The sequence below is a fragment of the Choloepus didactylus genome, chromosome 4 (genome assembly GCF_015220235.1).
Source record: "Choloepus didactylus isolate mChoDid1 chromosome 4, mChoDid1.pri, whole genome shotgun sequence".
In the NCBI taxonomy this organism is placed as follows: Eukaryota; Metazoa; Chordata; class Mammalia; order Pilosa; family Megalonychidae; genus Choloepus; species Choloepus didactylus.
Window position 1 is genome coordinate 71,291,490 of NC_051310.1, and position 26,627 is coordinate 71,318,116.

The following is a 26,627-nucleotide window of genomic DNA, read 5'->3' on the forward strand; positions in this document are numbered from 1 at the left end:
CCAGGTCTCTTAGCACAAATACAAACGGCCGCGCTTAGAGCATGGAAAAAACTTCCGCAAAAGGGCGCCGCCACTGCCTCTCTTGCTAAATTAAGACAGGGGCCTGATGAGCCGTATACTGATTTCCTTAGCCGCCTGCAAAACATGGCTGAGCGCTTATTTGGGGCTAGCGAAAACGAAAGTGATTTTATTAAACACCTGGCCTATGAGAATGCTAACGCTGCCTGCCAAGCAGCAATCCGTCCCTTTCGTAATACTAGCCTTAATAATTACATAAAGCTTTGTTCTGGCATCGGGCCCACTCAAACCCTTGGAATAGCTATTGGTGCCGCTCTTCAAAATTTTGCAGCGCAGCATAAAAATTTTACGGCACAAGCAAAGCCCCCAACATGCTATAACTGTAAGCAACCTGGTCATTTCTCAAAAAATTGTCCTGTGCTGCGAATTAATTCCCCCTTACCCACTATCAACCAACCCCTATTGCCACCCTCTCTTTGTCCCCGCTGTAAAAGAGGGTTTCACTGGGCGTCTGAATGCCATTCTCAGACAGACATAAACGGCCAACCCCTTAAGCCTAAGCCTCAGGGAAACTTCCAATGGGGCCGGCCCCAGGCCCCGACCAGAACGAACCCAGGGGCAGTACGGTTTGTTCAGCCATCCCCAGTCGCAGTACCTGCGCTCCCAATCATAAACCACACTGCTATATCTCAGACTTATGGAGAGCAACAGCAGGGAGCGCAGGAATGGACCTCTGTACCGCCACCGAATCAATATTAACCCCAGAAAACAGTCCTCTCCTCATACCAACAGGAGTCTATGGACCTTTACCCCCTAATACCTTTGGTCTCATTCTAGGAAGAGCTAGTCTCACCCTGCGTGGAGTTCAGATCACCCCAGGTGTGCTAAATAATGACTTTAGAGGTGAAATACAAATAATCGCAGCCACCTCAAACAATATTATCTCTATTCCTTCTGGCACTCGAATAGCGCAACTTATAATACTCCCCGTTCAGCATGTCAACTCGAACTTCAAAAAACTCCAGCGCCCTACAGAGGCCCCTGGATCTTCCGATATCTTTTGGGCACAGCCAATATCCCATAATCGGCCCATCTTACAATTAAAATTAAATGGTAAATCATTCGAAGGTATTTTAGACACAGGGGCTGATGCCACAATTATATCCTCAAATCACTGGCCTAAATCCTGGCCTCTTACAGCCGCTGCCACCTACTTACAAGGAATAGGCGAAACCACAAATCCTTTACAAAGTTCACAAACCCTAAAATGGGAGGATGAGGAAGGAAACACTGGTACAGTTATACCATATGTTATCCCCCATATCCCCGCTAATCTATGGGGTAGAGATATCTTAACTCAAATGAAGGTTTTTATGTGCAGCCCTAGTGATACCGTCACTACTCAAATGCTTAAAATGAATTTTCTCCCTGGCAAAGGCCTGGGCAAGACTAATCAAGGGATAAAACTGCCCATCTCTGTAACACCTAATATAGCTAGAACAGGACTTGGATTCTCCCAAAATTTATCCTAATGGCCATTGACATTCCTGTACCCCATGCTGAAAAAATTTCCTGGAAATTTACGGAACCAGTGTGGGTTGATCAATGGCCTCTGACTCAGGAAAAGACCCTAGCGGCTATAAAGTTAGTACAGGAACAGCTTAATGCCGGACACATTGAACCTACTCAGTCCCCTTGGAACACTCCTATTTTTGTCATAAAAAAGAAATCAGGTAAATGGAGATTGTTGCAAGATTTGCGAGCTGTAAACAAAGCTATGGTACCTATGGGAGCACTGCAACCTGGCCTCCCTTCACTGGTTGCTATCCCTATTAATTTTCACAAGATAGTTATAGATTTAAAAGATTGTTTTTTCTCCATCCCCCTTCACCCGGAAGATAGACAATATTTTGCCTTTAGTGTCCCCCAAATTAATTTTCAAGGCCCTATGCCTCAATTTCAATGGAAGGTTTTACCGCAAGGCATGGCCAACAGTCCAACTTTATGTCAAAAATTTGTTGCTGACGCCGTTAACCCTGTCAGACAACTATGGCCACAAATTTATATTCTCCATTATATGGATGATGTTCTATTAGCAGGCCAGGACATATCTAAACTGCATTCTTGCTTTCAGAGCCTTCTTAAACATCTAACAGCAAAAGGTCTTCAAATAGCCCCTAATAAGATACAAACTTCAGATCCCTTTTCCTATCTAGGATTCGAACTTTGGCACCAGCAAGTTTTAGCACCCCGCATTCAACTGCGAATCTCCCATCTCTTAACATTGAATGACTTCCAAAAACTTTTGGGAGATATTCAATGGCTTCGCCCTTATCTAAAGCTACCCACTGAAACTCTTGTGCCGCTCAATAATATTCTAAAATGAGACGCAAACCCCTCCTCTCCCAGAAACCTAACTCCAGAAGCAATGCAGGCGCTTACCATCATAAATCAGGCTATTCAAAATCAAATTTGCTATCAAATAAGCTACCACCAGCCTTTAGTCTTTATCGTTCTTGCCACAACCCACACACCTACAGGTGTCTTCTGGCAATCTAATTTAAAACAGCCAAACGGGCGAGGTCACCCATTGCTCTGGGTTCACCTCCCTGCTACTCCAACAAAGGTGCTCTCACCGTATATTTCTCTTATAGCTGCGCTTATAACTAAAGGCCGACAAACTAGTCGCCAGCTGTTTGGAAAAGACCCTGATTCCCTTATCGTCCCGTACACCCAAGATCAAATCCATTGGCTTTTCCAAACCGACGACGAATGGGCTATCGCATGCTCTTCGTTTCTGGGTGATATTAATAGCCATTATCCCAGCGATCCGTTAATCCAATTCGCTAAAATCCATCAATTTACCTTCCCAAAGGTCACCAAAACAAAACCAATAAACCCTGCTGTTTTAGTCTTTACTGACGGTTCAGCAAATGGGACCGCAGCATATGTCATCCAAGGCCAGGCATTTTCCATGCCCTCTCCCTATACCTCCGCTCAACTTGTGGAGCTCTATGCAGTCCTGCAGGTCTTTTCCCATCTCCAAGACCAACCTTTTAATTTGTATACTGATAGCGCGTATATAGCTCAGTCTGTACTGCTATTAGAAACAACTCCGTTTATCAAACCATCCACCAATGCAGTGCCCTTATTCTCAAGGTTACAAAAACTAATTCTTAAACGACAGCGTCCCTTTTTTATAGGACACCTCCGTGCCCACCAGCACCTGCCAGGCCCTCTAACGGAAGGCAATGCAATGGCAGATGCTGCCACCCAATTAATATGTCCCAATTTTTCTAATTCTCTAACTTTAGCTTCTCAAGCCCATGCTCAACACCACCTAAATGCAAACACCCTTCGCTTAAAATTCAATATTACGAGGGAACAAGCAAGGGAAATTGTTAAAACCTGTAAAAACTGTGTAACCCAACTGCCAGTCCCTCATTTGGGAGTTAATCCAAAAGGACTCATTCCAAATGAAATCTGGCAAATGGACGTCACCCATTTTGCCGGTTTTGGGCAACTTAAATATATTCATGTTTGCGTTGACACATATAGTGGATTTATTCAAGCTAGTTTGCAAACAGGAGAAGCTTCGAAGCATGTTATTTCTCATTTGCTACACTGCTTCGCTATTTTAGGCCAACCTAAAATCATTAAAACAGACAATGGGCCTGGATATACTGGAAAAAATTTTCAAACCTTCTGTCAACAATTACAAATTAAGCATATCACGGGAATACCGTATAACCCCCAGGGGCAAGGAATGGTAGAACGAGCACATCGCACCTTAAAAAATGCCCTGTGCCGTTTAGCCGAAAGTACTCTCAATCTCACCAAACAACGACCTCGAGACCTTTTACATCACGCTCTTTTTGTTCTTAACTTCCTAACTCTGGATGATGAAGGACAATCTGCAGCTGACAGACATTGGCATCCCAAAACGCAAACGCAACAAGCCACTGTTATGTGGCGTGACCCCTTAACGTCAGAATGGAATGGGCCTGACCCCGTGATTATTTGGGGACGAGGCTCTGCTTGCATATATGATCAAAAGAGGGAAGGCCCTCGCTGGCTTCCAGAACGGCTGATAAAACACATTAATTCTTCATTGCCGAAACAAACCCCTGAAACACTTCCTTCCCCTCCTCTTAATAATAACCTTTCCAGGGTAGAAGCCTCTCCCTGAGAAAAATGTCTTTCTTTTCTCTTCCAGCGCATCAATAACTCCTGCTATAACCCATCCGGAGACAACCAGTCCGCACACAACCGGAAGTGAAAAGAAGTCCTGCTTACAGGTTTATTCCATCACTAATCACATGAATTACCACTTAAATTACTATTGGCTTTTCTTAATTGGTCTTCTGGCTTTGCTGTTTGCAGCCGGATTAGCAACTGTTGCCCCAAAGGATTGGAATCTGTTAGAAAGATTCCTGCTTGCTATAGCATATTTGTGCATTGTAGGGTGTATTACTTTGCTAGCTTGTCTCCCTTAACAGGGAAGAACCTATAGCCTCTATTAGTATGGCTTTGTTATGCCTACTGCCATTTAAAGTTGCCGCCTTATATTTTCTCCTGCAAAGTGTGCATGCCACCTTCGGCAACTCCAACCCCCATCAGCCTTGGAAATGGACCTTAGCACGATGGGAAGATTCCACAGTTATACAAACCCAAGTTACAGCAGGATGCCCCTCCTTCCTTGTTTATGCCAGTGATCTAATTAAATGTTCAGACGGCACACCATGCCTTAACAAAGCCCAATATTACATGTGCCCGGCCTCCAACCCCAGAAAACAATATTGCAATACTCCCAACCAGTACTATTGTGCATACTGGGGGTGTGAAACATTAGCCACTCATTGGAAGCCTTACGCCACTGATCATTACCTAACTCTAAAATGGGCCCCCTTGAACTGCAAACCACCTGAAGAACCCATTACCTGGGGTATCTATGGAAGTCATCACCACATTGCACCTACAGGTAGCTGTTCACATTTAAATCTCACCGTGCAGCTCCCTGCTGATCCCTCTTGGCTCCTCGGTCGAACTTGGGGCTTTAAGATTTACATGAAAGGGACCGACCCAGGAAGCCTTATTCTAATAAAGAAGGAAGCAGTACAGCAAAAACCTTCTGCCATTGGACCAAATATAGAACCCACGCCTCCAGCTACCCCTCCTATCCCGAGCACGCCAAGCAAAAATCTTTCCAAAATCCACCCCACTACTCCCCCTTTTATTAACATCCCAATATTGTCGTCCTCAAGCCCGTCCATATCATTTGACAGCCCGCTTTGGCCACTACTCCAAGCCACCTTTCTCTCTCTAAACTCCTCCCAGCCTAATTTTACTCGTAGTTGTTGGCTGTGTTTCTCTGCCAAGCCTCCTTATTATGATGCTATAGCTCTTAATGTTACATTTAATACTTCTAATGAAGACAATCCTTCCCAATGCCCTTGGAATGCAAGAAAAATCGGTCTCACTATGCAATCCGTTCTTCACTCTGGGCATTGTATTGGTAATATTTCTGCCTCCTTAAAAACAGTCTGTGCACAGTCGTCCTTTCCATCGCCTGGTAAATTCTATATCCCCCCAACAGGGGCAAAATGGCTGTGCTCTTCTACGGGGCTTACTCCTTGCGTATCAGCAAAAGCCCTAATTGAAACAGGGGAAATGTGCCTCTTAGTGGCTGTGTTACCCCATGTCCTCTTTCATACAGAGGAAGACCTTTATCACCACTTGGTCGTGCAATCTCCAGCCACGCTGAGAAAGAAAAGAGAACTTGTTACGGTTGTTACTATTGCTTCTCTTTTAGGTATTACTGGCCTAGGCACCGGAATTGCCTCTATCGTTCTCCAAAACCAAGGCTTCTCCCACCTAAGAGCTGCTATAGACGAAGATTTAGCCCGCATTGAAACTTCCATTACCCATCTTGAAAAATCCCTTACGTCCCTATTGGAGGTTGTTCTCCAAAACAGGAGAGGCTTAGATCTGCTTTTCCTTAAGCAAGGAGGGCTTTGTGCTGCGCTGAGCGAGGAATGTTGCTTTTACGCTGACCATTCTGGCATAGTTAAGGATTCTATGACCAAACTTAGGGAAGGAATTGAAAATCGCAAACGTGAGCGAGAAACCCAAGGGGTATCTCCTGGGGGCTTAATGGAATCCTCCCTTACCTCCTCCCTATATTAGGCCCCTTAGTAACCATACTCCTTATAATATCTTTTGCTCCTTGGGCCATAAAAAGAATAATACAGCTAGTTAAGGATCAAATTGACTCTGCCCTAAGCAAGCCTATTCAAGTGCATTATCACCGGCTTCACCTCGCTGACCAGGGTTTGGATCCAGATCATCTGACTGCTACCCACCCTTATGGGTAAGAAACCCCCTCCTACGGGAGCAGCATATAACTTGAAAATATGCTTCTAGCGTATGCTATGATTGGTACCGCTGGGTGCGAGGCAAAGCACTGCAAAGGAGGGCCAAAGCAATTAAAGGCCATTTTCGAGCTCCTTGAGAAATATGCCTCATTTGCATAGGGGTTTTGCTCTGCCAAAATCTCCCCTCCCCAGAAAAACAGAGCCACAAACAACTTGGGGAATGAGGCCTCTATTTCCCCCAGCAGGTTAATGCCAAAAGAGTGCTCGATCAGCATTCTTCCTCCATCCTTTTGAAAAACAAAGGGAGGAGATGTTGGGGACAATTAAGGTAGCATGTATAAAATCCACCCTCAGCGATGCCGGAGATATGCAACATGACAGCTGGGGCTGATGCAATAGCAGTTTAAGTTACCCTCAGCCTTCTATGGAAGTGATAGCCGTTTGCGCCTAAGATTCACATCTAGAGTGCTAGCTTTACTACCTGCCTTCTATCCCAGCAACAGTAGCCACCAATCCTGTGCTAGCCTTACATCTGCCATCCGCCCTAGCAACAGCAGCAGCCAATCCTAGGCCGCCACCCGTTCGTACTAGCCACTCCCTCTACCTTAGGGTATATATACCCTGCCTCTTCAATAAAGTTTTGCAGCTTGATCAGAAACCTGTCTTGCTGTCATTCCTCGTGTCTCTTGTCCCATACCATTCCTCCCTCACAGGACTCGGAGCCTCCGTTGAACGTCCCGCCGGCCGGGACAAGCCATGAATTTCTATTGAGGCATATCCCCATGGAAATACAAATTGGTCATCAAGGCCCCTTGAATCCTAATCTTATCAAGTCCAGCAAGAATTCAAGACCTTTCAAGAATCAGTACTCAGTTACTAAAAATCATATTCAGGGGGCAAGATGGCAGCATAGAGTGGTGTGGAATTTAGTTAGTCCTCTAGAGCAACTAGTAAATAGCCAGGAACAACTAGTAAGGAGTCTGGAACAAATGTTGGGGGACAACCGTCACTGTTCACACATTGTACACCAGTCAGGAATGGGTGGAATGGCTGAGATCACAACATAAAGCTGTAAGTAAAAACTGCAGAACCTGTGCCCCACCCCCACTGGCAGGCTGAGCTGCAAAACTTTGCTGTGGGAGAAAGAAGCAGTCCCTCCCGGGAGCAAGCAAATATAACTCAACCAAGCTCCAACTGCAGTTTTAATTAACAAATGTGGACTACTGAATACAAGCTACAAACAGATAAGCCCCTAACAAGCAGAAAACTACCCTGAGGTCCAGTAGACAAGAAGTAGGGCTTTGGGAGACAGCTGAGCTTAGAGTGCTGGAGAACAGCTGTGTCCCAGGAAAGGGAATACAGAGGAGCAGGTACTATCTCTGGCTGATGTACGAGACTGGGGGGCTGGGGACTGGCTCTGAAAAGGGGCTTTTTCTCTTTCTCCCTTTTTTCTCTCTCAGTCTGAGTGGCTCAGTGGAGAGAGCCTCAGGCATTTTCGGTTCTTGGCTGCTGACCCAGGGTAGGGTGGAGTTGACAGAGTCAGAGAGACAAAGGAGTAATTCAAGTGTAGAAGATAACTCCCTAGGGACTGTAACTTCCCTAAAAGGAGGGAGGCAGGGCCCAGCTCAAGTGGCTGCCCTCCTTTCAGAACTCAGGCCCCAGGGTCAGGAGAGAAACAATCAAACTAGAAACAAATTAAGCTTGGCTTCTGACACCCTCAGTCTCTGGCCAGGACAGAGTCTGCTGAGAATTAAAGGGTCCACACCTCTTTACACCCATGGGGAGCTGCAGGGCTGAGAAGTACCACCTGCTGGACAGGATAGGAAAAGCACAGCTTATAGAGGCCTAACAGGAAAATCTGTCAATCTTCTTGGATGCACCCTCAGGAAAACCTAATACTGAACACAGCCTCCTCCTGAGACCTGGGCCCATCTGGTCTGGGAAAATCTAATTGATGTAGTCAAGGAAACCAGGTGCCTAGACAACAGAAAACTACAAATCACACTAGGGAAAATGAAGATATGGCCTAGTCAAAGGAACAAATTTACACTTCAGCTGAGATACAGGAATTGAAAGAACTAACACAAGATCTTCAAATAAATATCCTAAATCAATTCAAAAACCAATTCAATGAGTTGAGAGAAGATAGGGCAAAAGATATGAAGGGTATAAAGAAAACATTGGAAAACATAAAAAAGAACTTGAAAGTTTGAAAAAACACTGGCATAACCTATGGAAATGAAAGGCACAACACAAGAGATGAAAAACACAATGGAGACATACAACAGCAGATCTCAAGAGGCAGAAGAAAACACTCAGGAACTGGAGAACAAGACACCTGAAATCTTACACACAAAATAACAGATAGGGAAAAGAATGGAAAAATATGAGCAACATTTCAGGGAATTGAATGACAACATGAAGTGCATGAATGTATGTGTCATGGGTGTCCCTGAAGGAGAAGAGAAGGGAAATGGGGCAGAAGCAATAATCGAGGAAATAATCACTGAAAACTTACCATCTCTTATGAAAGACATAAAGTTACAGATCCAAGAAGTGCAGAGTACCCCAAACAGAATAGATCTGAATAGACCTATACCAAAACACTTAATAATCAGATTATCCAAGGTGAAAGACAAATAGAGAACACTGAAAGCAAGAGAAAACAATCCATCACACACAAGGGAAGATGAGTAAGACTATGTGTGGATTTCTCAGCAGAAACCATGGAGGCAGGAAGGCAGTTGTGTGATATATTTAAGATACTGAAAGAGAAAAACTGCCAATCAAGAATTTTATATCTGGCAAAGCTGTCCTTCAAATATGAAGGAGAGTTTAAAATATTCTCTGACAAACAAACAGAGTTTGTGAACAAGATTCCTGCTCTACAGGAAATACTAAAAGGAGAACTACAGACAGATAGGAAAAGACAAGAGTGGCAGGTTTGGAACACAATTTTGGGTGATTGGCAGCACAGCAATGTAAGTACACTGAACAAAGATGACTGTGAGTATGGTTGAAAGAGGAAGGTTAGGAGCATGTAGGACACCAGAAAGGAAGACAAAAGATACAGACTGGGACTGTATAACTCAGTGAAACCTAGAGTGTTCAACAATTGTGATAAAATGTACAAATATGTTTTTACAGGAGAGAGAACAAATGAATGTCAACCTTGCAAGGTGTTAAAAATAGGGTGGTATTAGGGGGAAAATACAATCAATGAAAACTAGAGACTATAGTTAACAGAAACATTGTATTATGCTACCTTTAATGTAACAAAGGCAATATATCAAAGCCAAATGCCTATATAAGGGGGATATAAGGGAGGGGTATGGTATTCTTGGCATTGATGTTGTCTGAGGAGCAGGTACTATCTCTGGCATTATTTATTGTGCATTATTTTAATTTTATCTTTTGTTGCATTTTAGCTGCATTTTTTCTTTCTTTTTCTTTTGTCTTTCTACTTTTTTGACTCTTCCTCTTTCTTTATGGAAGAAATGGAAATGTCCTTATATAGATAGTGTTGGTGGTGGTGAATGCATAACAACATGATTATACAGGGAACCATTGATTGCTTACTTAGGATGGAATGTATGATGCATGAATAAAAATGTCTTTAAAAAATCATATTCAAGGCATCACCAAGGGATGTATGTTGGGGAATATTTTCTTGAGCCTACAATGTTCTGCAAATACCTCATACAATCCCCACACTAAAAAGTTTATAAATGGATTAATTGTTCCTCAAGATGAATGCCTAAAGAATTCAAACTCACATTCAGAACAAATTCTGACCCTGCCACTCATGTTATTCAAAACACTGAAGTAGGGTTTCCAGGTGCAGGTTCACTACCTAACAATCCCATTGCAACACTTCAATCGAAAATACATGGTTCTCCTCCAATTGTGGAGAAGTCATCCTTCTATAAAACTTCCTTCTGAAAGACAAAAGTGAAAAGCCAATGGTTTTGGATTGAGCACAGGTTTTACCAGCCAACTAGGGAAAACTGAACATGGAAGATCGGCTGCAGGTAGTAAAATGGATGCCTTCTGTAGAAATATACAGGTAGGCCACAGAATATCAAATATGCCACAGTGTCCTCCTTGTCTCAGTCACAATCCATGCACTAGAATTAAAATGATGGCTCTCAAATTCCTGTACCAGGATCATGTCCAATGTATGGGCATCTGTGTAATCGTCAGCATGATTTTAATGTCATCATCTGTCTTCTAAAAGATAAATTCTCAAAATTGACCTAAGTTGGGATTCTCTCCGCTCATACAGATCCTTTACCATAGCAAATGCTTACTGGAGGCCCCTTCCTGAAAGCCCTAGGTGACATTGCATTGGAGTTCTAATTCATTGCAGTACATATAAAGAGGTCATACAATTGGCACAGGTCAGGTATCTGCCATTGCATTTCAGAGGGGCCCAGTCTAGGAGAAGATGGATAAGACAGAGGTTAAAGCTGAGAAAACACTCACCAGTGGGTGCTGCTACTGCCTTGTAAACTCTCATGGACCAACTTGGTCCCTCTTGTAAAGAGACATTAATCAGGCTGACCTACAAACACCAGCAGATCAGTTAAAATGTTTAATGAATTGAGAAGAAATTGGGCATCAGCCATGAACTGTTATTGAGACATACTCCCACAGACATACAAATTGGTGCTCAAAGCCCCTCGAATCCCAATTTTATCAAGTCCAGCATGAAGTCGAAATCCTTCAAGAAGAAGTACTCAGTTACTAAAACTCATATTCAGGTGTTACCAAGGGATTGATGATGAGGAATATTTCCTTGGGCCTACAAAGAGCTGTGAATACATCCTAAAACCCCCACCCTAAAAAGTTTATAAATGGATAAATGATTCCTCAGCAGGAGCACCTCAAGAATTCAAACTCACATTCAAACAAACTCTGACCCTGCCATTCACATAACTCAAACACTGAAGTAGGGACTTCAGATGTAGTGTTCACTATCTAATAATCCCAACTGCAATAGATCAGTCAAAAATAAAGGGCTCACCTCCCGTTATGGAGAAGTCATCCTTCCACAGCACTTCCTTCTGAAAGACACAGGTGAAAAGTCAACTGTTTTGGATTGAGCCCAGACTTTTACCACCGGCCTAGGAAAAATCAAACAGGGAAGGCAAGCTCTAAGTCGTGAAATGAATGGCTTCAGTAGAAGTTCAGGTAGGCCACAGGAAAAAAACAACTGCCATAATGTTTCCCATTTCTCAACCCCAATGCCTGCACAACAATGAAAACAAATGATCCCAAATTCCTGCACCCATTTCATGTCCAAGGTCTGGGCCTCAGCGTAATCCTATTGAGCATGATTTTTATGTCATCATCTGTCTTCAACAAGATCAGTTCTCATCATCGACCCAAGACAGTCCTCTCTCCATTCATACATTCCCAATGATTTCCAAATGCTTACCAGGCACTCCTTCCTCCAAGTCTGATTTCCCATGGAATTTGAGATCTACTGCTTTATTTATTATGGTGGGCTGATACAATTGCCTCTGGGATTGGTATCTTGAGTTGCATTACAAAACGGTCCTCATCTAAGAGAGCAGCGATCAGACAGTGGTTAAACATTTTACAGTGCTCTAACGGTTGTGCTGCCCCTATGCCATGAAACACTGTGGTTCCTCTCCTAATGGGACAGATTAATAGTCTTCAGACCATTGGTCATAAACCCAAAGGGGAAAGCATAACAGGTCCTGTATTTAGAGTACATTCCCTGTGGTTACAGAAAACCTCAGGCCAACCCCGGGATATCTTCACCTCTATTCACAAGAGTCAGACAATGGTCATGTTAGCAGTGGGAATGCAACTGTACTCTCCTAACAGAGACTTTGCAAATCCTTCCACATGTGGACTTGTGAATCCAATAAGGTTGTATGCAGTTTGTAGCAACTTTCCTGAACCATGGCTCAGGGAAACACACGAATATCTGCCAAGAAGAGCCACTGCCCATAAGTTGAAGTTGGAATGTGCATAATGCAACAACAGCTACAGAAAGCAGTTGTTTGAAAACACAAAGGCTGGGCTCAGTGATGTCTCTGTCATGTAGTACCCACTTGAGACGCTCAGGAGGGAAGTTACACCTGGGTCCTGAAATGTCTTAATGTGGTGTCCCTCTAATTTCAGGAAAAGGAAATGGTTCTCACGAAAACAACAAAACCGAGTGCCATCAATTTTGAGAAGAGAATTCCCTATTGGGACTCATTTTGCCTGAACAATTCAATTAGTGGGTTTTGCAAAATTTGATGAGAAACTGGCAGAAGTCTTGCCGTGCTCATCCTGGATATGGAAGGTACATAAGTATCACGGTACCTGTGGGAGGAATTCTGCTATCACTCTATTACTCCATGTAAACCATGCCATATTTCATGCAGAAAGACATAGGTGATCCTGGATTTTCCTCTCCTATTGACCAGTGCCCATTTGTTGAATATTAGCATTGACATCAAATCACCACAATTCTATCTATACATGTGATGAATGGGGACTACTATGGGCTTCACCAAGGGATTGATATAGAGGAATATTTCCTTGGGCTTACAGAGATGCAAGTATCTCCAACAATCCTAGCATAAAATGTTCATAGTGGATCAAGGGTTCCTCAAGAGCAGTGCCTCAAGTATTCAAACTCACATTCAAAACAAACTGTGACCCCGCCATTGATGTTATTCAAACACTGAAGTAGGGTCTCCAGTATAGGGTTCATGAACTAACAATCCCATTTGTGACAGCTGGGTCAAAAATAAATGGCTCACCTCCCTTTATGGAGAGGTCACCCTTCCACAGTTCTTCCCTCTGAAAGACACAGGTGAAAGGATGACTGTTGTCAAATGAGCACAGAATTTTAACACCCAGCTAGGAAACTTGGACATGGAAGCAGACTGTAAGTAGTGAAATGGATGGCTTCTGTAGAAGTTACAGGTAGGCCATGGAAAATCCTAGCTTTTCTTCACCTATAGACCTTGTCCCACCAGTTGATAATTAGCCTTGATGACAAAACACCAGGATGTGATGAATGGAGACTACTGTGGACTTCACTAAGGGATTGATAGGGAAGAATATTCCCTTGGGCCTACAGAGAGCTGCAAATACCTCTTCAAATTCCTAGTCTAAAATGTTTAAAATCTATCAAGAGTTTCTCAAGAGCAATGCCTCAAGTATTCAAATTGATATTCAGAACAAACTCTGAGACTCCCATTCACGTTATTCAAACACTGAAGTAGGGGCTTCACATGCAGGGTTCACTAGCTAACAATCCCATTTGCAAGAGTTTAGTCAACAATAAATCACTCACCTCTCATTATGGAGAGATCAGTCCTCCACAGCTCTTCCCCCTGAAAGACACAAGTGAAAGGTCCATGGTTTTGGATTAAGTGGATATTTTACCAGCAGGTCAGGAAAAACTGAACATGGAAGTTAGGCTATATTTAGTGAAACGGATGTCTTCAGTAGAAATACACAGGGAGGCTGCAGATAATCAAATTTGCTACAATGTTCCCCATGTCTCAATCCAAATCCATGCATTAGAATGAAAGTGAAGGATCCCAAATTCCTGCACCCATTTCTTGTCCAAAGTCTGGGCCTCAGCATAATCCTATTGAGCATGATTTTTATGTCATCATCTGTCTTCAACAAGATCAGTTATCATCATCGACCCCAGCCGGGAATCTCTCCACTCATACATTCCCATTGATCTCCAAATGCTTACCAGATTCTCCTTCCTGCAAGCCTGAGTTTCCATGGAATTTGAATTCTACTACTTTCTTGAATTATCATGAGGTGATACAAACAACTCCAGGATGGGTGTCTTCTGCTGCATTTCAAAAGGTTCCTCATCTATGAGAACATGGGTCAGACTGTGGTTAAACTTTGAACAGTGCTCTAATGTGTGTGCTGCCCCATGTCATGGACCACTGTGGTCATTCTCCTAATGGGACACATTAATAGGCTTCAGAGCATTGTTCAGTGAACCCAATGGGGAGACTATAACAGCTTCTGTATTTAGAGTGAATTCCCTGTGGTTACAGAAAACACCAGGCCAACACTGTGATATCCTTCACCTACGTTCACAACAGTCAAACAAGGCAATGTTGGCATCAGGAATGCAACCGTACTTTGCAAATCCTTCCACATCTGGACTTGTGAATCCAATAAGGTCACATGAAATTTTGGTGCAACTTCCCTGACCCATGGTCCAAGGAAACTCGGAAATGTCAGAGACATGCTCACATACCCATAATCTGTTGTTGGAGTGTGCATAATGCACAACCAGCTACCCAAACCAGTTATTTGGAACACACAGCTGAGGTCAGTAATGTTCTCTGTCATATGAGACCCACATAGATATTCAGGGCAGAAGATAAACCTGGATCCTGAAAATCTTAATGTGGTATCCTCCTAATTTCAGGAAAAGGAAATAGTTTTCATGAAAACACCAAAACCATATGCCTTTGATTTTGAGAAGACAAATTGCTATTAGGACCCATTGTGCCTCAACACTTCAATTAGTGGGTCTTGGGAATTTTGATGACCAACTGGTATAAGTCTTGCCGTGCTCTTCCAGTAGGGTGAAGGGACATAAGGATCACGGTTTCTGTTGTATAAAATTCTGCTGTCATTCTTCCTGAATGTACACCAAGCCGTAGTTCATGTAGAAGTACATAGGTCATCCTGGCTTCTCCTCTCCTTAAGACCAGTGTCCCACTGCTTGGAAATTAGCATCTCACTAAAACACCAGAAATCGATCTAAATGTGTGATGTCTGGCAACTATATTGGGCTTCACCAAGGGATTGATATGGAGGAATATTTACTTGGGCCTCCAGAGGGCTGTGAATACCTCCTACAATCTGTAGCCTAAGTTTATAAATGAATCAAGTGTTCCTCAAGAGGAACACCTGAAGAATTAAAGCTCACATTCAGAACAAATATTGACAATACAATTTACATTATTCATACACTGAAATAGGGGGCTTCAGATGTAGGGTTTGCAGCTAACAACCCCATTTGCAATAGCTCAGTCAAAAATACATTGCTCACCTCCCATTATGGAGAGATCATCCTTCTGCTCTTCCCTCTGAAATACACAGGTGGAAAGACGACTGTTGGGGATTGAGCACAGATTGTTACCACCCAGCTAGGAAAAACTGAACACAGAAGGCAGGCTGTAAGTAGCAAATGGATTAGAAGTATACAGGTAGGCCACAGAAAATCCAGTTCTCCACATTTCCCAGGTCTCAGTCCCAATCCCTGCACTAGAATGAAAATGAACAGAGGGAGGATCTAAGACGGTGGCATAGGGAGGAGTGGAAGCTAAGTAGTCCCCCTGGAACAACTAAAAAAAAACCAGAAACAACTAGTAAATAATCCAGAATAACTGCAGGGGGACAAATGTGACCGTCCACTCATCATACACCAACCTGAATTGGGAGGAATGCCCGAGATCACAGCATAAAATCTGTAAGTAAAACCTGTGGCTCCAAATCGGGAGACCCCTCCCCCACAGCCCAAGTTACAAAGCCTCATGGTGCCAGACAGAAGCTTTCTCCCAGCAAGAGCTCCAACTGGGGTTTTAATTAGCAAGTGTGAACTGCTGACTACGAGGTACAAATCCCCAACAAATAGACAGAGGCTTTGGGTGACCACTAACCTTGGAGAGCTGGAGGGTCACCTTGGACTAGCTCTGTTCCTTTTTCGACTCAGTGGAGAAAGCCTCAGCCATTTTCAGTTCCCACTTCTGTGACCCAGACAAGGGTGTAGCACAGGCAGAGAGAGACCATTGAAATATTAATGACCTCCCCCTAGGGCGTCTATCTTCTCTAAGAGGAAAGGGGTGGGGCCCAGCTCTACTACCTGCCTTTCATTCAGAACTCACACCAGTCAAGAATTATAGGCTAACAGGTGCCACCTGCTGGGCAGAAAAGCACAGTGATGGGAGGCATCAGAGGGTGGAGCAATTTTCTAAAACACACCCTCAGGGAAACCGGATACTGAATATTTCTTCCTTCTGGGATCTTAGCCCATTCTGGTCTGGGGAGGCCTGATTGGGGTAACCAAGGAAACCATGCCTAGACAACAGAAAACTACAAACTACACCAAGAAAAATGAGGTTATGGCTCGGTCAGGGGAACAAACTTGCACTTCAACTGTGATGTAGGAATTGGAACAACTAATAGTAAGTCAATTCAAAAAGTTTAGGGAAGATATGGCAAAAGAGATGAACCATATAATGAAAACACAGGATGTACATAAGGTAGAAATTGAAAGTTCAAAAAACCAACTGGCAGAATCTATGGAAATGAAAGGCACATCACAAGAGATGAAAGACACACTGGAAACATACAACAGCAGATATCAAAAGGCAGAAGAAAACACTCAGGAATTGGAGAACAAGGCACCTGAAAGCCTACACACAAAAGAACAGATAGAGAAAAGAATGGAAAAATATAAGCAACGTCTCCGGGAACTTAAAGACAAAATGAAAAGCAAGAATTTACGTGTCATTGGTGCCCAGAAGGAGAAGAGAAGGGAAAAGGGGCAGAAGCAATAATAGAGGAAATAATCAATGAAAATTTCCCATCTCTTATGAAAGACATAAAATTACAGATCCAAGAAGTGCAGTTTACCTCAAACAGAATAGATCTGAATAGGCCTATGCCAAGACACTTAACAATCTGGTTATCAAATATCAAAGATAAAGAGAGAAACCTGAAAGCAGCAAGAGAGAAACGATCTATTCACATACAAAGGGAGCTTGATAAGACTACGTGTGGATTTCTCAATAGAAAACATGGAGGCAAGAAGGAAGTGGGGTGATATATTTAAGATACTGAAAGAGAAAAACCACCAACCAAGAATCCTATATCTGGCAAAACCGTCCTTCAGATATGAGGGAAAGCTCAAAATATCCTCTGACAAACAGACAATGACCAAGTTTGTGAACAAGAAACCTGTTCTACAGGAAACACTAAAGGAAGCACTGCAGACAGGAAGGAAAAGACAGGAGTGAGAGGTTTGGAAAACAATTTTGGGAGATAGTAGTACAGCAACATAAGTACACTGAACAAAGATGACTGTGAATATGGTTGAAAGAGGAAGGCTGGGATCATGTGGGACACCAGAACAAAAGACGAATGATAAAGACTAGGACTGTGTAACTCAGGGAAACCTAGGATGCTCAACAATTGTAATAAAAGGTACAAATATGTTTTTACGTGAGGTAGAACAAATGAATGTCAACATTGCAAGGTGTTAAAAATAGGGTGGGATTGGAGGGGGGAAATACAATCAATGCAAACTAGAGGCTAGAATTAACAGAAACATTGTATTATGCTTCCTTTAATGTAACAAAAGCAATACACCAAAGCTAAATGCATATGGGGGGTGGGGAATAGGGGAAGGGTATGGGACTCCAGGCATTGGTGATGTTGTCTGACTCTTTATTCTACTTTAGGTTAATGCTGTCTTTCCTTTTGTCACCTTCTAGCTATCAAGTTTTTTTTTTTGTTTGCTTGTTTGTTTTTCTCTCTTTCTCTTGCCTTTTTCTTTTGCCTCTCTGCCTTCTTTGACTCTTCCTCCATCTTTGTGGAAGAAACGTCCTTATATAGAGAGTGGCAGTGGTGCTCAATACATAAATACGTGACTATATGGGGAACCAACAATTGTTTACTTAGGACAGAATATATAGTGTTTGAACAAAAGAATCTTAAAAGAAATGGGTTGATGAAGAAATCTTGAGGGCACTATATTGAGTGAAATAAGACAGACACACAAAGGCAAATATTGCAGGGTCTCACTGTATGAACTAATTATAATATGTAAACTCATAGACATGAAATATAAGTTACCAAGATATAGAATGAGGCTAAAGAATGGGGAGCAGTTGCTTATTGTGAGCAGAATGTTCAACTAGGGTGAACTTAAATATTTGGAAATGGACAGCAGGGATGGTAGCATATAATGAGAATAACTAACAGTACCAAAAGGTGTGTGAAGGTGGTGGAAAGGGTAATCTCAGAGTCATGCATGTCACCAGAAGGAAAGCTGGAGATTAAAAGATGGGAATGTATAAAACAGTGACTCTTGTGGTGGACAATGTCCATGATTAACTCTACAAATAGTAGAAATCTCTCTCAGGAACTAGAACAAATGTATGTCACTATAACTAGAGGTTAATAATAGAGAGGCATATAGGGAAAAAAATATATACCTATTGCAAACTATATACTACAGTTAGTAGTATTTTAACATTCTTTCATCAACAGTAATAAATGTACTATACCAAAACTATGAATAAATAATGGAGGGGGGGTGTGGTTAGGGGTATGGGAGGATGTGAGTTTCCTTTTTTTTTTGTCTTTGTTTCTTTTCTGGAGTAGTGAAAATGTTCTAAAAATTGAAAAAAAAACAATTGTGTTGATGGATGCACAGCTGTATGGTGGTGCTGTGGGCAATTGATTGTACACTTTGGATCTTTGGATAGTTGTATGGTATCTGAACAATCTCAATAAAATTTTAATTTAAAAACAAAAAACAGAAAAACAAAACAAAAAAAGAAGAATGAAAATGAACAATCCTGAATTCCTGCACCCGTGTCATCTTCAAGTTCTGTGCCTCAGTGTAATCCTGTTAAGCATTATTTTTATGTCATCATTTGTCTTCCAGAAGATATGGTCTCATCATTGACCCAAGCCAGGAGTCTCTCGATTCATACAGTATCTTTACCATGGCAAATGCTTACCAGAGTCCCATTCCTGAAGCCTTGGATGACATAACATTGTAGTTCTAATTCACTGTAGTACATTCAAAGAGATCATGAAATTGCCACACATCAGGTATCTGCCACTGCAGTCCACAGGGTCCATGTCTAGGACAACATGGATAAGAATGAGGTTAAATTTGGACCAAGGCTCTCCAGTGGGTGCTGCTCCTGCCTTCCAACTTGTCATGTACCAACTTGGTCCTCCTTGTATCTGACCCATTAATTGTGTTGAGCTCATGGATCAGGAAACACCAAGTGGAGGTCATGACAAATTTTTAGCTTTAGAGTAGATGTATAGAGAATTTTCATATAACAGCAGGCCATCCCATTGTTTTCCAGCCAATAAGCACACATGTGAATCAAGTGGAAAACTGGCATTGAAAATGCATCAGAAATAATCATATTAGCGATTTTGCCAAATCACAAAAGTCTGGACAGACACCTGCAATAACATTTGGTGAATATGTCATGCTTTGTTCCTGAAAAACAGACCAGGTACTGATTGGAATTTCACAGAAGCCATTGATCTGCCCCCTATCAGAGACATGAGTATTTGCTTGGCTACACGAATTCTCCAAGACCACATAAAAGGAAAAATAAGAGAGTGCTCATTAAACTTGTTCATTTCTTCAGACAAAAAAAAAAAACAGAACAAGAGAGAAGGTAACCCTGTAAGTTGATATGTTTCAGTGTAATTTTCATGTAACTTCAGAGAAAGCAGTGTTTCTCATGAAGATGCCAAGAACAGTCTAAAGGCCTTATGAGAGATAAAGCCATTGTGGGACTCAAGTAGGGGACACACTTGAATCAGATGTTCTCATAGACATTTGAATAGCAGAGCTCACAAGTAATCAACTATTCTTTCCCTAAGAATAAGAGAATGAAATCTCTTTAACGTTGGAGGTAGCAACTTTGCTATACATTTCCTCATCCATGAATGTAATGCCAGGTTTCACACAGAATTGGCTTTGGAACACTGACATTCTCTCATGTATATTACAATGTCTCCCAAGATGGAAATATTCATTGACCCACAAAATCAGCAACTCAGTTCAAAATTTTAATGAACTGAGAAGAAACTGGACATCAGCCATAACTTGCTACTTAGGCATATCCCCATGTTCATACAAAGTGGTGCCTAAAGTTCCTCAAACCTCAATCTTATCAAGTCCAGCAGGAATTTGAGGTTCCACAAGAGGAAGTCCTCAATTATTCAAACTTGCATTCAGGACAAACCTTTGATGATGAATACAGGTTATGGAAATATGACACAACAGGGGCCTAAGGGGTAGGGTTCACCAGCTCACATTCAACTGGCAACAGGTCATTCACAATAATTCACTCACTTTCCATTCATGGCCTGCTACAATTTCCTTGGCTATCCCCTCAGAAAGACACCAGGCACAAATCTGCAACGAATTGAGCAAAGACTGGTACCACACTGTTATGGCAAACAGAGGAATGAGGGCAGACTTCAACTACCAGAATGTTTGACTTCCATAGAAACGTCCCAGTATGCATGGGAAACTCAAATTTGCCACAGTCTTTCTTATTATAGTATCACAAACCTGATAAGTGTAAGAGAATCAAAATGAAGGACACCTCATTCCTACACCTGGGTGGCTCAGCCCATCACCTATAACAGGGCTCAGTGTTATCCTATTGAGCATGATTTTTATGTCATCATCTGTCTTCAACAACATCCATTCTCATCATCAACCCAAGCCAGGCCTCTCTCCACTCATACTTTCCCATTGACCTCCAAATGCTTACCAGGGACTCCTTCCTGCAAGCCTGGGCTTCCATGGTATTGGAGTTCTACAACATCCTTGCATTATGATGGGGAGATGGAATCAACTCTGCAATGGGTGTCTTCAGTTGCATTACTACAGGGTCCTCATCTACAACAACATGGGTAGACAGTGGTTAAACTGAACAGTACTATTGCCTTTGCACTGCTCCTGTATTCTCTTATGACATGGACCACCATGGTAACTCTCTTATAGAACATATTAAAAGGTTTCAGACTATGGGTCAGAGAACCCAAAGAGGAAAACATAACAGGTTATGTATTTAGAGTGCATTCCAGGTGGTTTCACATAACATCAGAACAATCCTTGATATCCTTCATCTGTCTCCACCTGGGTCAGACAAGGGTAATGTTGGCAGTGGGAATGCAACAGTACTCTCATATTAGGGACTTTGCAAATCCTTACAGCTCTGGGCTTGGGTATCCAATAAGGTTGCATGCAATTTGGGGGCAACTTTCCTGAACCATGGCCCAAGGAAATACAAGAATGTCAGAGAAGCACAGCACATGACCATATTTTGAAGTTTCAGTGTGCATGATGCACCACCAGCTACTCAAACCAGCCAGATGGAACCAGGAGGCTGGGATCTGCCAAGTCAGATGAAAAAGATGCTCAGGAGAGAAGTTCAACCTTCACATGAAATGACTTAATGTGGTGTCCCTCTAATTTCGGGAAAAGGAAACGGTTCTCATGAAAACATCAAAATCGTGTACCATCGATTCTCAGAAAGGAATGCTCTATTGGGACTCATTTTGCCTGTGCAGTTCAATCAGTGGTTCTCTGTGAAATTTGATGGCCAACTCGCATACGTCTTGCCATGCTATTCCTGGAAGGGGAAGGACTTAAGGATCACAGTACCTGTGAGATGAAATTCTGCTATCGCTCTACTCCTCCATGTAAACCATGCCATATCTCCCTTGCTTTTCCTCTCCTATAGAACAACTTCCCATCAGCTGGGAATTAGCATTGATGCCAAACACCAAATCAATCTAAATATGCAATGAATGGGGAGTACGTTAGGCTTCAGCAAGGGATTTATAAGGAGAAATATTTCCTTGGGCTTACAAGAAGCTGTGAATACCTCCTCCAATACAAAGCCTAAAAAGTTTACGAATGTATCAAGGGTTACTCAGAAGGTTTGCCTCAAGAATTCAAATTCACATTTTGAACAAACTCTGGTCCTGCCAATCATATTATTCAAACACCAAGTAGAAGCCTCAGGTGAAGGCTTCACTAGCAAACAACCCCATGTGCAACACCTTAGTCAAAAATAAATCACTCACCTTCCATTATGGAGAGGTCATCCTTCCACAGCTCCTCCCTCCGAAAGACACATCTGACAAGACCACTGTTGGGTATTGAGCACAGATTTTATCACCTGCCTAGGAAAACTTGAACATGGAAGGCAGCTGTAAGTAGCAAAATGGATGGCTTCAGTAGAAATATACCAGTAGTCTGCAGAAAATCAAATTTGCCACAATGTTTCCCATGTCTCAATCCCAATCCCTGCACTACAGTTAAAACGAAGGATCCTGAATTCCTGCACCTGTTTCATCTCCGAGATCTGGGCCTCAGCGTAATCCTATTGAGCATGACTTTTATGTCATCATCTGTCTTCAACAAGATCAGTTCTCATCATCGACCCAGGCCTGGAGTCTCTCCACTCATACAGTCCCTTTCCCATAGCAAATGCTTACCAGAGATTCCTTCCTGAAAATCTTGTGTGACATCACATTGGAGTTCTTCTAATTTGTCGCAGTACATACAAAGAGGGAATATCATTGGCACAGGTCAGGTATCTACTGTTGCATTTCCACAGGCTCTCCATCTAGGGCAACATCAGTAAGACCTAAGTTAAAGATGGACCAAGGCCCTCCAGGGTGTTGCTTCTGCCTTCCAAAATGTCATGGACTAACTTGTCCCTCTTGTAAAGAGACCCACATAATCGGGTCGAGGCCCTGGATATTGACACACCAAGTGGAGGACATGACAGGTTTCTTGCATTAAAGGGTGCATAGAGTTTTCATGTAACTCCAGGCCATCACATCATCCCCCCAGCCAATATGTACCTGGGTGAAGCAGGTGGAATATTGGCATTGGGGATGCATCAGGAATCTCACATTAGGGATTTTGCCAACCCGACAAAGTCAGGAGCAGTATCTCCAGTATCATTCTGTGCATGGCTCGTGCCCTGATCCTGAAACCTAGGCCAGGTATTGATAGGAATTTCACAGAAGCTCTTGATCTGCCCCCATTTGGAAATGTGATCATTTGCCAGGCTACAGAAACTATTTTCCTCAATTTATGGTGCTATGAGCCACCACAGTGTCTCTTCTAATGGGACACCTTAGTAGGGTTTACACCATTGTCAGTGAAGTTGAAGGGGAGACTATAACTTGTTCTATATTCTGTATATGTTACTTTTTATTTCATATTCCATTAGCTCATCCCTTGATATCATCAACCTATATTCTCAAGGGTCATGCAATATTAATATGGCATTGTGAATTCAACTGAACTCTCATAATAGACATTTTTTTTAGTTGTGATGTTCTCACACCATACAGTTAATCCAAAGATCCAAAGTTTACAATCAGTTGGCCCCAGGACCATCATTCAGCTGTGCATCCATCACCACAATTAATTTTTGTTCAATTTTTAGAACATTTTCATTACTCCAGAAAAGAAACAAAGCCAGAAAAAAAAGGAAACTCAAATCCTCCCATACCCCTAACCACCCTCCTCCATTGTTGACACATAGTATTGGTGTAGTATATTTGTTACTGTTTACGAAAGAACATTGAAATACTACTAACTATAGTATATAGTTTGGAATAGGTATATATTTCTTTCCTATATGCCCCTCTATTATTAACTTCTAGTTGTAGCATCATACATTTGTTCTAGTTCATGGAAGAGATTTCTAATATTTGTATGGTTAATCTTGGACATTGCCCACCACAAGGTTCACTGTTTTATATATTTCCATCTTTTAACCTCCAACTTTCCTTCTGGTGACATATGTGACACTGAGCTTACCCTTTCCATCCCATTCATGCACCATTCAGCACTGTTAGATATTCTCACACATGCTACTGTCACCTCTGTTCATTTCCAAACACTTAAGTTCAACCTAGTTGAATGTTCTGCTCATACTAAGCAACCACTCCCCATTCTTTAGCCTTGTTCTATACATTGGTAACTTATATTTCATGTCTATGAGTTTACATATTATGATTAGTTCCAATCAGTGAGACCCTGCAATATTTGTCCTTATGTGTCTGGCTTTTTTCACTCAGTATATTGCCCTCAAGGTTTCCTCATCAACCCATTTTTTTAAGATGGTTTTGTTCATTTCCCATACATTCCATCCTAAGTAAACAATCTATGGTTCCCTGTACCATCACATAATTATGTGTTAACCACCCTCACCACTATCTACATAAGGACATCTACATTTCTTCCACAAAGCAGGAGGAAGAATCAAAGAAGGTAGACAGGCAAAAGAAAAAGAAAAACAAGAGAAAACAACAACAACATGATAGCTAGGAAGCAGCAAAAGGAAAGATAACCTTAGATCAAAGTAGAATAAAGACTCAGACAACACCACCAATGCCAAGTGTCTCACACCCCTGCCCTATGCTCCCCTCTTATCTGCATTTACCTTGGTATATTGTCTTTGTCACATTAAAGGAAGCATAATACAATAATTCTGTTAATTATAATCTCTAGCTTACCTTGACTGTATTTTCCCCCCAATACCTCCCTATTTTTAACACCTTGAAGGTTGACATTCATTTGTTCTCCCTCATGAAAAAACATATTTGTACATTTTATCACAATTGTTTAACACTCTAGGTTTCACTGAGTTATCCAGTCCCAGTCTTTATCTTTCCTCTTCCTTTCTGGTGTCCCACATGGTCCTAACCTTCCTCTTTCAACCATACTCACAGTCATCTTTGTTCAGTGTACTTACATTGCTGTTGTACCATCATCCAAAATTGTGTTCCAAACCTCTCACTCCTGTCTTTTTCTATCAGTCTATAGTGCTCCATTTAGTATTTCCTGTAGAGCAGGTATCTTGTTCACAAACTCTGTCATTGTTTGTTTGTCAGAGAACATTTTGAACTCTCTTCATATTTGAAGGACGGTTTTGCCAGATATAGGATTCTTGGTTGGTGGTTTTTCTCTTTCAGTATCTTAAACTTATCACACCACTTCCTTCTTGCCTTCATGGTTTCTGATGAGAAATCCACACATCATCTTATTAAGCTTCCTTTGTATGTGACGGATTGCTTTTCTCTTGCTGCTATTATGTTTGGATTATGCTGTGCTTCTTGGGTCTGTAATTTTATGTCTCTCCTAAGAGATGGGAATTTTATGTCTCTCATAACAGATGGGAAATTTTCATTGACTATTTCCTCTATTATTGCTTCTGCCCCTTTTCCCTTCTCTTCTCCTTCTGGGAACCAATGATATGTACATTCCTGTATTTTGTTTTGTCCTTTAGTTCCCAGAGATGTTGCTCATATTTTTCCATTCTTTTCTCTATCTGTCCTTTTGTATGTAGGCTTTCAGGTGCCTTGTTCTGCAGTTCCTGAGTGCTTTCTTCTGCCTCTTGAGATCTGCTGTTGTATGTTTCCATTATGTCTTTCATCTCTTGTGCTGTGCCTTTCATTTCCATAGATTCTGCCAGCTGTTTTTTCAAACTCTGTTTCTGCCTTATGTATGCCGTGTTTCCTTTATAGCCTGTATCTCTTTTGCCATATCTTCTCTAAACTTTTTGAATTGATTTAGCATAACTTGTTTAAATTCCTGTATCTCAGTTGAAGTGTAAGTTTGTTCCTTTGACTCAGCCATAACTTCATTTTTCTTAGTGCATGTTGTAGTTTTCTGTTGTCTAGGCATCTGCCCTCCTTGGCCACCCTAATCAGGTTTTCCCAGATGAGAACAGGCTCAGGTTCCAAAAGGAAGAAATATTCAGTATCCAGCTTCCCTGATGGTGTATCTTAGAGGATTGACACACCCTGGGCTTTTTTGCACAGCAGGTGGCACCTGTCAGCCTGTCACTCCAGACTATGGAGGTGTGACCGGTGGCTGTTTTCCCCCAGGGGTCTGGTTCTGAATGGAAGGTGAGTAGTAGAGCTGGGCCCCACCTCTTTTCTCTTAGGAAGATATGCCCCCTAGAGAGAGAGGTCATTTGAATATAAAGAGATTCTTTTTTTCTCTGACTCTGCTACCTCCACCCTTGTCTGGGTCAGAGTGCTGTAAGTTTAAAATAGCTGAGGCTTTCTCTACTGCAGAACACTGCTAGCTGAAAATGGCTGAAGCTTTCTCCACTGAGCCACCCAGCTTCAGAGAGAGAGAAAGGGACAGAAAGTCCATTTCAGGATCAGTCTATGGCCCCCAGATTCACCCATTGGCCAGAGATAGCACCCTACCCTCTGGGCTCCCCATCCCAAGACAGATACTTCCCCTGACTCTCCAGGGTCAGTCATCACCAAAAACCTCTGCTTGTTGGGGATTCATAGTTTGTATTGAGTGGTTAACATTAAATCCCCAGTTGGAGCTGGGCTGGGGTATATTTGCTTGTTCAGAGAGTGCTGCTCTGTAGCACCACAAGGTTTTGAAGTTCA

General features: G+C 42.1%; 1 long non-coding RNA gene and 6 other non-coding genes across 7 annotated transcripts; all 7 read right to left on the reverse strand.

Annotated features, from left to right (window-relative positions):
- Positions 1 to 10,574: 10,574 nt before the first annotated feature.
- On the reverse strand, positions 10,575 to 10,650 carry LOC119533627. Its single transcript, XR_005216749.1, has one exon. It is a non-coding gene; the product is annotated as a small nucleolar RNA SNORD115 (small nucleolar RNA).
- Positions 10,651 to 11,702: 1,052 nt separating this feature from the next.
- LOC119533577 lies at positions 11,703 to 11,781 on the reverse strand. The gene has a single exon (XR_005216701.1). It is a non-coding gene; the product is annotated as a small nucleolar RNA SNORD115 (small nucleolar RNA).
- A 2,219-nt stretch (positions 11,782 to 14,000) lies between these two features.
- On the reverse strand, positions 14,001 to 14,079 carry LOC119533587. The gene has a single exon (XR_005216711.1). It is a non-coding gene; the product is annotated as a small nucleolar RNA SNORD115 (small nucleolar RNA).
- Positions 14,080 to 19,028: 4,949 nt separating this feature from the next.
- On the reverse strand, positions 19,029 to 19,107 carry LOC119533600. Its single transcript, XR_005216723.1, has one exon. It is a non-coding gene; the product is annotated as a small nucleolar RNA SNORD115 (small nucleolar RNA).
- A 48-nt stretch (positions 19,108 to 19,155) lies between these two features.
- LOC119530859 lies at positions 19,156 to 22,820 on the reverse strand. The gene is made up of 4 exons (XR_005216153.1): positions 22,689 to 22,820; positions 22,275 to 22,400; positions 20,954 to 21,081; positions 19,156 to 19,285 (listed from the first exon to the last, which is right to left on the reverse strand). It is a non-coding gene; the product is annotated as an uncharacterized LOC119530859 (long non-coding RNA).
- LOC119533602 lies at positions 20,825 to 20,902 on the reverse strand. Its single transcript, XR_005216725.1, has one exon. It is a non-coding gene; the product is annotated as a small nucleolar RNA SNORD115 (small nucleolar RNA).
- LOC119533583 lies at positions 22,558 to 22,636 on the reverse strand. Its single transcript, XR_005216707.1, has one exon. It is a non-coding gene; the product is annotated as a small nucleolar RNA SNORD115 (small nucleolar RNA).
- Positions 22,821 to 26,627: the final 3,807 nt, after the last annotated feature.